The following is a 16,209-nucleotide window of genomic DNA, read 5'->3' as shown; positions in this document are numbered from 1 at the left end:
ATCTTATTTATCAATTTCTTGGGTAGTTATGGCATCCTGCTTTTAGATTGCAGACCCAATATCACCTTACTTTCTCTGAAATTCCATTGCCTTAATCAACTCCATAATCAATGTTTCATTATCACATCACCAAGGAGTCATCAGGGAAGTGAGGTCAGACCAGGAAGTGAGGGCAGCCTTGATGTGAAGAATAATGCCATGTCTCCATAATCAATGTTTCATTATCACATCACCAAGGAGTCATCAGGGAAGTGAGGTCAGACCAGGAAGTGAGGGCAGCCTTGATGTGAAGAATAATGCCATGTCTCAAGACAAGGAGGCCAGACATTTCATGCCTTGAAGGGTCTAAATTAGTGACCAGTCCATCTCAGATCCAACCAGAAAAGATCCATACGACACAGAATTGAAATCAGCAGACTGAAGTCAGTATTTAAGTCAGCCAGAGGGAAATGGGCTAAAGATGGTCAGAGAACAACAAGGGATTGCTGGATTGTTGGGATCAAAGAACAACAAAATATCTTGTGTGGTATGATTATGCAGTCCAAATATGCACAAACTGAAGACGTAACTAATCGTAGGAATAAACAAGACAACTATTATTCTATTTTAGGTATGGTGTTTTGCTTGTGTGTTTGTATGAATGGATGTGTATGAGAGAGACGACAGACAGGAGAATCTGACAATCAATTGCAAGGCCCTGCCTATATATGCTAAGCGCTACTTCCCTGAACAATTTTTTGTTGTTGTTGTTCTAGTACTGGAGATTGAGCGAGGGCTTTGGGAACTGTCAGCCCATGCTCCTACTTGGAATAGTCATCTGTGATTATTCTACAGAAGAATTATAGCAGTTAAACAGATACATACTTCCATTTAATCCTCAATGTCAGCTTGCATAATAACTGTGCAACTCAATATATAATATATTGGGCTTATTTTCCCAAGTATTATTACTGTCCGCCAACCCATATGAACATTTGTTATATAATGTCTGTTTACATAGAAATAATGTGCAGCTCATGTGAATTGTAATTGTAACAGTTGTAATTATAACTTGTCCTGCCTAGGTTTATGTCAACTTTATGTAAAAGCTAGAGGCACCTAAGAGAGGTGAACCTCAATTAAAAAAAAAAAAAAAAAAGTCTTCATAATATCCAACTCTGAGTCATTTTCTTAATTGGTGATCAACGGGGAAGGTCCAGCCCACTGTGGGTGAGACCATCTCTTGGCTGGTGGTCTGAGTTCTATAAGAAAGCAGGCTGAGCAAGCCACTAGGAGCAAGCCAGTAAGCAGTACTCCTCCATGGACTCCTGCATCAGCTCCTGCCTCCAGGATGCTGACCTGTCTGAGTTTCTGTCCTGTCTTCCTTTGATGATGAACTGGAAGCATAAGCCAAAAATACCCTTCCCTCTTCAGCTTGCTATTTTGTCATGGTATTTTATCACGGCCATGATAACCTTAACTAGAACATCTAATTTTTTCTTTTGCATGTTATTTTTTTCTTCCCTCCCTCCCCTTTTCCTTACCCCTCCTTCCCTCCTTCTTTTCTTATTTATCTTCTTTGTCACTGGGGACTGAATCCAGGATTTTATGCCTGCTACACAGGCACTCTGACATGGAGCTAGCACCAGAGCCTCAGGCTAAAATGTTTGGAGTAATTGTGTACACAACTGACATTAAAAACTCTCATCTGGCACCAAGATTGCATCTTTTATAGCTTACTGGTGGGGTCCTAGAAGAATAGAGAAACAGTTCCACTGACTCTTGCACCAGTTAGAGAAAAGAATGAAGATATGGTTGATGCAGTCTTTGCCAAGATTACTGCTGCTTACTGTATGTTAAGTGCCTCATTTCTCCATTCTACCTTAATGTTGATGTTAATTTCTATATAAGATAACCACACAGTGGCATGAGGTTAGAGGTAACACTATGTGAGACCTGAGAAAAATACCTATGGAAGCATAAGATATTATATATGATTAAGAAATTTCCACAGCCTCCAAAGGCCCCCAGGCTTGGTTTGGTTTGATGCCAGAATATGTCATGTTGACAGCCAACAATCATGGCTTATTTCACTTTTTTTTTTTAAATAGAAGTAAGCCTCCTGGCATAGTACACCTGCAGGTTACATCACCACCCTACCACAGGGGTTTGACGAACTTCACTTGATGCAAGCCAGTACTCGATATAAAATGACAGCCGCTGGACTGACATAATAGGATAAGACAGTCATCTTTGCCTTGGCAGACGAAAACAATACAGGGGAAGATGAATTTATTTCTCTCGCTTAACCAACTGAGTGATATTCTTAGCTTGATCTTATTAACCCTCTGTCCATTTTGTTCTAAAAGATATTAGGAATCAATTAAGGAAAATAAGTGAAGATCTAAAAATGACGAACAGATTTTCCTGGTTGGTTTTTTATTGTCAACTTGAAACAACCAAGAGTCATCTGAGAAGAGGGCATCTCGTTTGAGGTGTTGCATACATCAGATTGGCCTGTGGCCCCATCTGTAAGAGAGTGTCTGGTGATTGATGTGGGTAAGCTCTCTTCTTGGTTAGTTTATATTGTCAACTTGACATAGTCAAGAGTCACCTGATGAGGTGACTCCTCATCAGGATGAGGGAGTCTCCATTGAGGGATCGCACAGGTCATTATGGCCTGTAGCCTTCTCTGTGAGAGACTGACTGAGATGATTGATGTGGGAGGGACCAGTCCACTGAGGGTGGCACTATCCCTATGCAAGGTTGAGGGAGTATAGCCATTACCTAAATGTTAGGAGCTTAAAGAAGGGAAATGAAAGAATAGAGGGAAGAGTAGATCTGCTTTGAGTCTAGTTAAGGCTCATCAGCAGAATGCAACTGGGATTAATCCAACTTCACTCAAAGTATTTATTTTAATAAAAAATAATAAAATAGGCTTTATAATCGGTATTTTTTTAGATTAATTTATTTATTAAACAAGAAGTGGTAAATTAGCATCTTTACAATGTATTAAAATGTGGTTATTAAAATTAAAAGACAAATGTCTCCCATAATCTGAAATACTTTTATTATTTTTAAAAATAATAAATAAATAAACTTTAAATTTTTTCATATTATTATTTATCAATTGTTTTATTTTTTGCTTTCTTTTTTTTATTAGATATTTTATTTACACTTCAGATGGCATCCCCTATCCCCAATACCAACCCCCCCCCCTAGGAAACCCCAATCCCATGCCCCCTTTTCCTTTTTGCATTTATACATTTTTTTAAAAATAATGTTAATCATAGGCTTTATAAGTTTGGAATTGTTCAATCAGAGGTGTAACCCACTGACCAACCTAGATATAACAACTATCTTTGACTGGTGGAGATACATGAATATCTGCCTCCCTGTCTCCCCCCTCTTTCTCTCTTTCATCACCTAGCTTCTCCTCTCCTTCTTCTTCTCCTCTTCTTACTCCTTTTCTTCCTCTCAGTACTCCTCCTACCTTAGCTCCTCCTACACATCACCCTTCCTGTTAAAATGAAACTTTTCTCTCAAAAAACAATTAGAGCATAATTATGCCAATTTGTACCAGTGAGGTACAGGATAGTCCTAATACCCAGTCCATCCTTTTGTTGACTAACCAGCTCCTCTGTCATCTATTCTAACTAAAACATTTAGTTCTGAACCTGGCTTTAGGATGAATGTCAGCTGATGACCATCCACTCAAATCTTTTCTCTTAAGGTCAATAGCTATATGTTTTCAACCCCATCAGAAATCCAGAATGACTGAGTTAACTATAATTGTGGGAAGCACAAATCATAGTTTCTAAAACTTAGCCAATTTATAGAGACCTCTGAACACCTGGACACTCGCTCTACTTCAAAACGTTGGAGCATCTGTTCTTCTGCCTTCTGGCCCAGGATCATCTGACAGACCTTAGTGCTGCAGAATTATTAAGGGCTGATTACTCTGTCTAGGCAGATAGACTTTGCAGAATAGTCAACTGATTAAATTGGTATTTTTTTTTACAATCTATTAGTCATGTTGTGATTCACTTTCTAGAATCATTACTCTTATCTCAGGAAATGAGCTTTGTACTTCAGGCTACACTTCTCCTTTCAGGGGTAGCATGCACACTAACAGTTCCCCACCTCACATCTGTACCTACCACCTACTCCTAGAGGGTTGAAAACACAAATCATGAAAGGATTGGCCACCCAAGACCCTACCACAGAGCTATGGGACCCACATAACAGCCAGATGCAGTAGCACCAGTCTCTGTAACCCCTAATATGTCCCTACAGGAATTGAGGAGGCAAGATAAGGAGAGCTTTCTGAAGCTGGCAGGCCAGTGAACCACCCTTGCCGTGACAGAAACCCTGTCTCAACAAGGTAGAAAGGCAAGAACCAACACCCCATGGTTGTCTGACTTCAATATGTGTGCTTTGGTATTTGGTATTTGTGTGCCCATACCCGCACATTTTAACACACACACATACACACACACTTTTCCAGATTTTAAGTGGTCACATGCTTTAAAGAATGGTAAATCTTGTCTTATCCTTGAAAACTTTAGTTTACTAAACATATAATGTTTATTCTCCTTGGCTGTGATATGTTTTTGGAGGAGACATGTTAAATTGTTGGACTGGTGGTTTATAAAAAAAGAAGTCTTATAATGGAGACATCATCAAACATCATAGACTCTTGAGTCAGACATAACTGACCTGCCCATTGGGATCATTCATATCAACTGCAGATTTGATAGGATTACCATCAAAGCAAATCTCTTAAGTGTGTCTCTGAGGGAGCTTTCAGATTTGATTAACTGAAGTGGGAAGACCCACCCTAACAGAGGGCAGCAATCATCTTCTGGGCTGAGGTCCTGAAGTGCATAAAAGGAGAAAGTGAGCTTTGTACAGGCATTCATCTCTCCCTGCTTCCTGATTGCTCTGCTCATGTCATGTGTTAGGCTATCTGAGGCTTCCTCTTCCAGGATAGACTGTATCATTGAATTGTGAGGCAAAATAAACACATCCTTCATTATGTTGCTGGTGTTGGGTATTGTATCCCAACTATATATAAACCAGTGAGTGCACCTACCTTTGTGCTTTTTGCTATACGATTATCAGATATAATTTCCAGAGTTTCTATTTCTTAAAGCAAAGAGTGTTCTGAGCGGTATATTACATTATCAAAAGGTAAAGGCTGAGAAAGGCAGACTTTATTCAGGTCAAACCCCATGTTGGATATTCTGTAGCCCTTATTTAATTGTTATTGTATAAGAATGCTTTGAGATTACTATGTCCAATATTTAAGCCAGGTTTTACTCAAAATCTCTGACTTTTCTGCCCCTTTACATGTAATTAGGAATCTTTACCTAGATTATAATGAGTCACTAAGTATTGCTTTAGCCTTCACTGATATTACTTCCTACACTTAAATTATTCTCTTATGAATGTCACATTCTACAGGGCAATATAGAAGTGTGTGGATGAGCCATGAAATAAGGCAAACTTCAAACTTTAGCACATTTATTGACCAGATGAAGTACAAATAATTACATAGATACTAGTTACCATCAATAAGAGACAATAATAGTATCTACCTGCAAATGGGTATTTCAACTAGTACAGTAGATTATGCCTGTAAAACACCTAGCAAATACCAGTACCTATTTAGTCATCACAAATGGTCTCTGTTCATAAAATGTTGCTACTGCAAAATAAACAGTCAATTTCTTTAAAAATCACATCATAGGACTTTAGCAGTAGAAGAGAGAGAGAGCAGAGATACAATTCTATGCTACCACTGCATTGAGAGGGGAAAGCCTATAATTCTGAAAAATAGCTCAGAGCAATATATAAAAACATATAAACGGCTTTCTTTTGAGTTATGTTAGACAGCTAAATGGAATGAATTTATGTCCCCCATGAAACTTATGATGAAAATTACTTATCATTAATGACTAGTTAAGTAAACACTGCTACAGAACTGCTTGGGGGAAGGAGGGCAAACAAGATTAGTTAAAATATATGAATGGGAAAATTATCCTTACATTTTCCTCTGTCTGAATGGTAAGTCTATACTTTTATGTAGGTTAAAGAATTGGAATTTTAGAAAAATGCAACTAGAATCCAATCCTTTCTCCACTATTGGTGCTTTAAATAGGTGTAAGTGAATTGATATCTTTAAATCTCAACTTAATCTTTAAAAGAGGGTGATGGTGGTCTCTTGCTTTTCTTACAGATTGAGTCTAAGAAAGGATACCCCAAAACATTAAAGACATCATGAATGGCAGAAACCTCAGATTCTGCATTCTGTGACATGTTTCTTATGGATGTTTCCTTAAAATATTTACTCATTTTGGATTCTGAGGTGTCAGCAGCCTTTCTGAAATCTTGCTGTATAGCACAGTGCAGGCCATACATAGCTATAGATTCAACCAGTCTTTTGATGATGTTGATCTTTGAAGGTTTTCTATCTCTAGATGTTCACTATGCTGCAGATGATGAAATACAGCTACAGGCTTTGCACACTCTCCTCAGTTTGAGTCATGGTTGAAAACTGTTCAGTCAAGAAATCAGTCAGTCAGTCTGAAAAGACAAATGGGTTAGAAAAGAAATGCCAAGATGACTCAGATTCAATTCTGAAAGTCTCCTTAATTGGTTCAGCCTCTGCTGAATATTTACTAAAAATGAAAAATAATATTACCAATACTCTTTTTTGTGGACTTTCTTCCATACGGCTGTGACGTCTGAGAAACACTGGGAACTGTGCATACAAAACCCATAAGTAACAGCATCATTCTTGCCTACACTTGTTTCTGTTGTTCCACAAAGGCATTAGGTAAAATGAGTCGTTTTCCAGGAAGTCAGAACACACTGCAAGTCAGCAAATCAGGCACCATTACTCTGTTTTATAATTATAATCATCAGTTTCTGTTCAAGTCCAGAATCCCTATTGCTCATAGAAAGCATGCTTTAAATACTGGTCACAGCCTTAGGCTGGTAATAAATGACTACAAATTCAGTATGAGGAAAAATGGGAAGGGGCTGTGCAGAAAGCTAAGGTGGGCACTTATTTGCATAAATATAGACTCTATACAAGAGTAAAACCCAACCAGGAGCAAAAGGACTATGTACCAATCACAGGGGCAAATATGAGAAGCATGATGCCCAGAAAATACCAGAGAAAAGATCAGAAAGAATTCCCTCTTCCTCTCTCTTCCCTTTGTAGTCACACCTCTGATATTACTAAGATAGATATGTTGCATTGATTAGCTATCTTTCTGTTGATTAAAAACTTTAGCATGGTTAATACTTACAAAAGGACTTCCCCAGTCTGGGAATATTACCGTAGTATACAACTAGATTGTAGAAAATGTAAATGCCTGCTTTTCATGTAGGGACAGGCTGTTTTACTAAGTTAATGCATACTGTATTATCCCACCTACAGTGAACAGGTTTTTGTGTAGTTTCATGCAGAGAGGCATAGCTTGTTTATCAAGCTAACAGTTACAGAATCATATATGATTATGTTCTTAACCTGAGTTTTCCTTGACATTGAGACAAGCACCTTCTCTCCAATGCATTTCTCATTCTTCTCATGTCTGTGTATGTCACTTATCTTTATGTTGTTGCCTTTCTCCAACTCATTTGCATAAAACTAATGTTCTATTGATTTAATATGTTAGAATTCATCACCGATTTACTCAAAGACTTTTTTCCTTCATTTAAGTGACTTAGATGAGTTAACAGCTTTTCTCCAATGTTAGTACCTTTTGTCTCTGGTTTAAAGACTCTTCATCGGAAGACAAGAGACACTCTATATAATTTTCCCATTAATGTTTTAAATAATAAGCATTCAAGAGCTTAGTACATCTAGAATTGATTTCTGAACATGATGTGAACCCCTTCACTTTTTTATAAGCCATGCTTTGCTGTTATTAAATGTGTATTTGCCTGTGTCTACAAGAGTGAAAGCCACATGAACGCAGGTGGATGCAGAGGCCAGAAGAAGGCATTGGATCCCACTGAGCTAGAGTTTTAGGTGGTTGTGTGTTGCCTGTGAATGCTGGGAGTTAAATTCGGGTCCTCTGCAAGAGCACTGAGCAACTCTCTAGCCCCAACCGTGTATTTTAAATTATGATAGAGTTCCCAAGACAGTACTTGTGTCAAGTCATACCTAACTTGAACAATTTCCTGTTTCCTAACAATATGCTACAGCATTTGAGCAACTCTGCAACTTTCTTCTTGAAAGTGTGTTCTATTTCCTTGAGCTATTGCTCTTTTAACTCCCCTCCTCCTTTCTGGCTGCAGTTTTACAGCCTTCATTGCATCCACTACTGGTCTCCTACATGGTCCATCCTCAGCTATTCCTCTTCTCCTTATTTAGTCATTCTCTTTGTCCTTTGCGTATTCCTTCACCTGTTCTTAGACACCAATGTTCTTAATACACAAACATCTACAACTAACTCAGCTAGCTAAATCGTTCTTTCCACAATAATATATTTCTGAATATTCTTATTTATTTATTTATTTATTTATTTATTTGTTTATTTATTGGCTGGTTTCTGAAGCTCCTGGTCTAGTCTAAATATGAGTAGTGTCTGCAAAATGTCCTCATCAGCCATCTGAGGCCATGTTGATTCCTTTTTACTTAACACCTACTATAGGGAGGTTGGTATCATCCTTATTTTTCACTACCACTTCCATGCTATCACACAATTACATAAAATACCATGATCCTTTGAGAGTGTCTATTACTCTTCTGTAGGAACCCATATACTTATTGTAGCCTTATTTGTCGATTTTCTGATCCTTTCTCCTTTTACATTGGGTAGGCTTCTCTAGAGAAGAGAAATTTATAGAATCAATGTATAGCAGAATGGTATTTATTAGATTGACTTACATGAGTACAATCTGCATAGTTCAATGATTTTTGTCTTTCATGCTGAGGAGGCTGAGAGCACAGTAGCCACTGAGTCCTCAAGGCTAGTTGTGTCAGCAACCCCAATCTGGTATGAGAGCATGAAGAATTCTGTGAGAATCAGAAATCTCCAGTATACATTGAAATTCTGAAGAAGTTGGGTATTGCTATTAGTGAAAGAATGTAGCAACAACTGCGGTGCTGAGGAAAGGCAGCAAGAAGGTAGGTGAATTTCTCAGCATGACGTAAAGACAGTGAGGGAAAAAGCAAACCTTTTCCCTAAGACATGCTTTTCTTTGGGATGCTACTAGAAGGTATTGCTCACAACTGAAGTGGGTCTCCGCACTTCACATAATTTGAACAATGAAATCCTTTAGAGCTGTAGTCATTAGTTTACCTCTTAGCTGATTCCACATCCATTCAAGTTGAAACCAACATTAATCACTATGCCATATATTGGCAACTTTAGTATCTGGCACTTCGACCTCCCTGTCACAGTTCTTTCATCTTTAAGGGTGTCATCTTTCTACTGGCCATGCATTGAATGTTTGTACCCTCACTTCCAACTCATATGTTGGAAGCCCTTATACTAAAATGAGGGCATTAAGAGAAAGAATAAATGCAGGTTCTTAGATCATGGGGAAGAAAACTTTATACCTGAGATTTATGCTGTTGTCAAAAATGGCTAAGAGAGACTTCTTATTTCTTTCTCTATTCACAAACACAGCTAGAAGATGATATCTATGTAAAAGAAGGTGATCTCATACCAAACACTGAACCTACATATATCTTGACTATGAATTTCTCAGCATCGGGGTTATTGGCATTGTGTGCTAAGGTATTCACCATGGATGGGGTCCAGGTAAGGGAATCGCACCCTTTTCTCAGTCTAGTGTATCCCGTATGTTCTTTGGCCTGGTTTCTCTGTTATAACTATAATATGATCATGTGCCATTTCGGTCTCAATTCACACTGACAAATGTATAGGGTGGCACTCTTTCTACTACCAAGAATAAGCCATGTATCAGTCTCCGCTGAATTGATGATGGTAGAAAGATGGTATTTGTGGGTTCACCCTGGCACACAGTGATCCTTCATCCTGAAAACTGAGTCAAAAGGTGCATACAAAATGGAGTTTCTAAAAGCAAGGTACAGCCTGAAATAACACTGCTATGTATGATATACAGTAAGATATATCAGGAACCAGCCTGGTCTCAATAGTCCTAAATATTTTTAAGTCAAAACCAAATTTATTGGCTACATATATCTTTAACCTAAGCATAAAGATTATTTATTCTGTTAGGTGACCATAATCCCAGGACAAAATAGTGCTAGAAAAATACATTCTCACAATTTCCAATACTTCCTGTATTACAGTACCACATTTATTGTTGTTGCTTGTTTATTTTCCAACTGACTCTAAGCATTAAGATGACAGCAATGATATCTGTATTGTTAATAACAGAAAGCAAATGCTGAGTACAAGAACTGGTATACAGTAGGGACCTAATAACATTTGTTTAACAAATCAAAAATAAACACTACAATGACACCTCTCAATCTTAGTTTAACACCAAAAATTCTATTGTGTGGTTTTTTCCAAGCTATCTTCCAGATAGGTCTGCCTCTTCTCAAAACTGCTGTGCCTGTACACCTTATACACAGTCATGCTGCTAAAACTATGTCTCCTGTTTCTTCTGCTCTTATAAAAGTTCCTTTCTCTCCACCTACTTTATTTCTACTTATGCTCTAAGTCTTATATAAAGAATAGTCATTGGTGTAAATCCTTTTCTAATGCCCTCAAACTACTTAAATATCTTCCCTCATTCACAGAGAACATTGAAACATTTCTAGCATAACATGTTAACACATGACCACTATTCTAAGTCTATTTGTGTTCTCATAATCATACAGGCTGCCTAAGAAATAACTTTTGGGCTAATCCAATGCCTAGCACAGTGCCTAAAGAAACTACAGTCCCAACAAATATCGGGGTGGGAACTACAGAGATTTCTCAGTAAGTATGATGTACAGCGTGGAAGCATGAGGACCTGGGTTCAAATCCCCCAACCCACGTATATCTAGGCATAAATATTGTATCATAGATATGATTTCATAGCTCCTACTTTGATATAGGAGAAAAACAAAAACAAAAAACAAAGCAGAAGTATCCCAAGAAGCTCACTGGCCAAGTCTAGATTGTATAGCAGAAAAACAGCTGTTTCCTTGGGGTACTACCCCAAACAAAATACAAGATGAAGACCAGCCCTGAGGTTCTCTTCTGCCCTCCACATGTGGACTGCAACAGATAGGATCTCTGCCACACACACTCACATAAACATTTTACACACACATACACACACACTTTATATTTTATACAGTTTAAAACTAGTATCAATATAATTACAATATGCAACTTATTTTAAAATGTATATATAAATAAAAATTTTGACTGAAGATGACTATAAAATATGAAGGTACTACAGATATGTAGTCAGGAAAATGGGGCATCTTTCTTTGGTATACACATGCGATAACTGAGGTGATTCCCTCATTGTAACACATCTGTGTCCAGGATTTTCTTAATTAGATGATGAGGCAGACAGACAGAAAGACAGACAGACAGACAGACAGACAGACAGAAAGACAGACAGACAGAAAGACAGACAGACAGACAGACAGACAGAATGAGTATTTGATGTTTGTAACAACTGAAAGATGTACTTCCTCATATGAACTATTAAATAATGCTCTTGGCAGTTAACAGTTTAATGGGTCTTTGAAAGTATTCAAACACTAACCCTTCTTCTTGAGAGTTGTGAGAATTAAGCAAGTTGAAATTCATGAAACATTTAAACCAAGGTATGCTACAGAGGTGTTTATCACTATAAGTCATTATTTTTATTAATCCACCAGACAAAACTCAGGTATAAATCTAAGTTTCAAAAAAATATATTTTGATTCAAACCAAAAGTGACTGTACAATAATGGCTCATTTTATGCAATTCATCTTATCGAATTAGCAGTAGTTAACATTACAATAGTAAACATTATTTAAGAAGTTAAACCATCCAACCTAGCAGTTGCTTTCTGTGTATTCTGGAAAGTAACACAGATTTCTTTTACTACAAAGGCACTCACGTTTCTTGAAACTTTACCAGTATGCTATGATTAGCACTACCATTGGACATAACATCTGCATTTAGGAACCTCAAATGCCTTGCTATTTAAGCTTTCTTCTCTTTCAAAGGCATCAAACTACTGAACCACTGAGAATAAAAAAAAACCTAACATTTATCTTTAACTTTCTGTATCTCTTCAAACTAGGTAACAACGATAACCATTCCAATGAAGAAGATACTACTCAAGGAAATCGGAGTTAAAACATTGGCACCAACGCCCTGTCTTCTGATCTAATGCCTTGGCTGAGACCCCTCCTGTCCAAGTGGCATCTGTTTGTGACTTAGACTGCTGTAAGCATATGTGGAAGAACTCTGAAGAAAATTACAAAAGCAGGAGAAAGCATAAGAAAGTTCTAAATTCTTATTTATCTTATGAAAGTTGGGCCACCCTATAAGGAAAAGCTAAAAATAATTTATTGAAGCTCAGCTCTGAAGACCATGTGGAAAACAGGGACTCCATTTTCTAGTTCCTCATGGCATCCAGCACCCCTCAGCTCTATCACTCTCTTCCACCAGCCATTTTTCTAATAAAGGAGATTCATTCGGGGACTCCTCAAAGAGTTCTTCTTTTTCTTAACAAAATCATTACATGAGTCTATTCTTATCTGACAGTTTTTATTCCTTCCACTGGAATGTATGGTTTCAAAACTCTCAGACTTAAAAAGACAAACTGAGATAGAAATGAAATGAATTGTTTGAGAGGAAGTATCATTTGAAACATTTCTAACATTAATGCAAGAAGTGGAAATTCAACAATGAGATTTCCAAAATGTAGGTCTTTCTTAGTGCTCTTGAAAAATGAAGTCTAGGGAAAGGTAAGATCCTCATTTTCTATGAAAGTAATCTCTCCTCAAATTGAAAGAAGTTGTAGTCTTAAAAAAAAAAGTATTCATTTTATTATGCATTTTAAAAAGTTTATTAACATTCTTTGTTTTCTTTTCTCATATGCCACTTAAAATCTTCTCTTTAGAACACACAGTAGACAGTCTGTTGAGAAGTTTTGAATTATTACTGCCTTGACAAATGGAAGACTCCTCAGAAATGTCCAGATAAGGAAAGAAATTTAACGGAAGCAGCAGAGTTTATATGAAGACAGGAAGTGGCCAGGCTGAAGCCCAGTACCACCTGTGAGGTGGACTAAGGGGGCCAACTGGGAAGGTCCAGCTGCCCCTGGAGTAGGATGCTAGATTACTCTGCTAGACTGGTGTACTCAGAATCATTTGACCTTCTCATCTCTCTAGCTCTGGGAAAAGTGTATATAGTGAAATCAGAACCTGAATTGATTCAGACTTCTCAACTTTTACTAATCACCATGTAATGCTGCTAAAATGGGCACGTATAGTGTTTTCAATCGCATGTGTGAGTCTTGGTTATTAGATAATATTTAACTTGGTTATTTGGAAATGAACTCCTATTTCCCCTTCTGGCCTCCCAAGTTTTTAACTTCTAATTTCATTCGGGATGTAGAAGGATGGATGTTCATGGTTTACTAGCTAGCAAACTCTCTGATGTGGGAAGGAAGTTCGGGACTTCTGGATGTTGAGTCTCTGCCTATTGTTTTCACATAATGATAGCCTTGGGGTCTGCTCTCATCTTTCTTGCCCTTGCTAAGGAGGAAGGAGCAGTTCTGGCAGAACGCCTTTGTAGTTTTTTTTTGGAAGTGATACAATGTTAAAGCAGCCATAAGCACAAGGAATGAAAACAGTAGGGTCTTGCGATCATTTTAAATGTTCCCTTATCCTGAGTGAGCATACTGTGTTCAAAAAGGAGGAGAAGAGGGGAATAAGTGATAATTTTGTGACGACTGTCATTTATTTACCTAGAAACTGCTTTAGAACGAAATTCAAGGATTTTGTAAGCGCAGAAGTGCCACTTTGTTAGTTGATTCAATGATGAAAGGGAGAAGTGATGTGGTCCAGTGACTGGTACATATATTTCAGAGTTAGCAGTTCTGAGCCGTAATCTCATCCAACTGTCTTTCTAGCTGATGCAGATTATTTACAAAAAGTCACCCAACTTCTCTCTTGTTGTCCCCTATCTATAAATCGAAGAAAGTGCTCTTATTGCACAAAAGGAATTTTAATTCTTGGTAACGGATGTTTCTAATAACTCTGGAAACGAACAGAGTAACCATCATAAATATGCACACAGATGCATAGACACGAGGCTCTCAATTTTTGTGCACTTCAAAATCTTAGGAAAAAGACGAGAACAAGGACACTTTTGAGATTCTTTTCTCACTCTCTCTGTTTTAAAGGTGTCTTATTCCTAGTTCAGCATGATGGGGAAAGATGTGTTCCGAGCACCTGTTCTAAGCAGTGGTTCAAAATCCCAAGGTTAGTAGCAACATCTCAGAGAAATTCGTGAAGATTTTTCAAAGCTCCATTTCCTTTTGATTAGCTCTGTCTCTGCCTCGGGCGGCAACTTCAGGGAATCAAGAGGCTAGAACGAGTGCAGACTGTGTGGTATCAGGGGCCGCAAATGTATTGGGACTTGTCACACCTTGGATTCAGATTCTAAAAAACGTGAACATCGCTGGTTCGCGAATGTTCACAAAGGAGAGTTTGACCAGAAGCAGGTCACCAGCTCTGGCAGTCTAACCAGGAACCCAGAGGTAGACTGACATTACTTTTAGCCAAATGTTGTCCTTTCCATAAGTCACAGAAACAGCAAGTGTCCCAAAGCTAGCCAGGCACTGTTGGAATTTATATCATACTCCAGAGAAGCTGCCTGCATGAATTTAGTTGAGGTGCTAGAAGACTCCCCAAATGCTTCTTCCAACCTACGTGCACTCGATTCCTCTGATTATTTCACCTGTCAATAATTTGTGGTGTTATGACTTCTTCATTTATCATGAACAGGAACTACAAGCAAGTCTGGTAATAGTTCTGCCAAGTTACCCCACAGTGAACTTGGTTGTTTGGAGTGCCAATCTCTAATGAACATTTCCTGCTGCTGTACCTGTTGAGAAAAATGTTCTGGAACAATCTTTACAAAGACAAGGGCAAAAAAAATGCAATGATTTTTGAGCATGTGTTATTTATAAATTAATAGAACTCCAAATTCATTTTTTTAAAAAAATCAGACAAGTGACATGGAAAACTGCAAAGACGAAATCTTGGTGATAAATCAGTCAGTAGCAGAGATTAAGTGACAGTAAATTCCATTAGGGTCCCTTCTGTTTAAAGCTTCAGGCTACGTGGCCTTGAATGTCTAAAAGAATCATAAGGTATTTAAATAATACCTTGAAACAGGAGTAAACATATTTAACTTTTATGTTAAATTACTTTGTCAAAATATTATGCCAAAAACACTTTGAGGTGTGATATCATTAAATTACAACTCTTGGGTTTAATTTTTAATGTGGATAAATATACAAATAAGTAACCAAAAATCTGAACACACAAAAAAGGAATATATAAACTATATTTTTTCAACTAATATTTGGACCCACTGCTTTAAGTTTCAAAACAGTACACCCAAAAAAGTTTATTTAAAGATTTAAAAAAATATATGTTGAGCACTATAAAGCTGGCTCAGCCCAGTAAAGGCTTGCAACACAGTGAAAAGTGGTGTACCACGCTTAGTAGCCCAGAGATGGGGAAGCAGACACATGCAGAGCCTGTGGCTCCCGGACAATGAGCCCAGGTCCCAACAAAGCTCCCTGGTCTCAAAGAACCAATTAAATACTTGACCTGAGAAACAATGCCTGAGGTTGACTTCTGCCCACCACATCCATATGCACATACTGTTTTACACGTTTATACACACACACACACACACACACACACACACACACACACAGTTAAAAATGTACATTGGACAGAGTAACTTAAAAATATAACCAGCACATGGCTTTAAGTGACTTTCTGAATGTTTTGGGCCTTTTGTAGTATAATAAGTCATATAGTGTTGGCCATGACAAAAAACAAAAAGGTTTAACTAAGAGAAATCAATTAGCTAGGGTTGCTGGTACACATCTTTAATCCCAGCATTTGTCAGGCAGAGACAAGCAGTTCTCTGTGCATTTGAGGCTAGCCTAGTCTACAAAGTGAGTTCCAGGACAGTAAAGGCTTCCTCACCCGGGCTTCTTTAGGTCAATGTTTTATCATAGCAACAGAGAAG

Source organism: Arvicanthis niloticus, chromosome 3 (assembly GCF_011762505.2).
Source record: "Arvicanthis niloticus isolate mArvNil1 chromosome 3, mArvNil1.pat.X, whole genome shotgun sequence".
In the NCBI taxonomy this organism is placed as follows: domain Eukaryota; kingdom Metazoa; phylum Chordata; class Mammalia; order Rodentia; family Muridae; genus Arvicanthis; species Arvicanthis niloticus.
The sequence above is the reverse complement of the archived record's forward strand: the minus strand, read 5'-3'. Positions refer to the sequence as shown.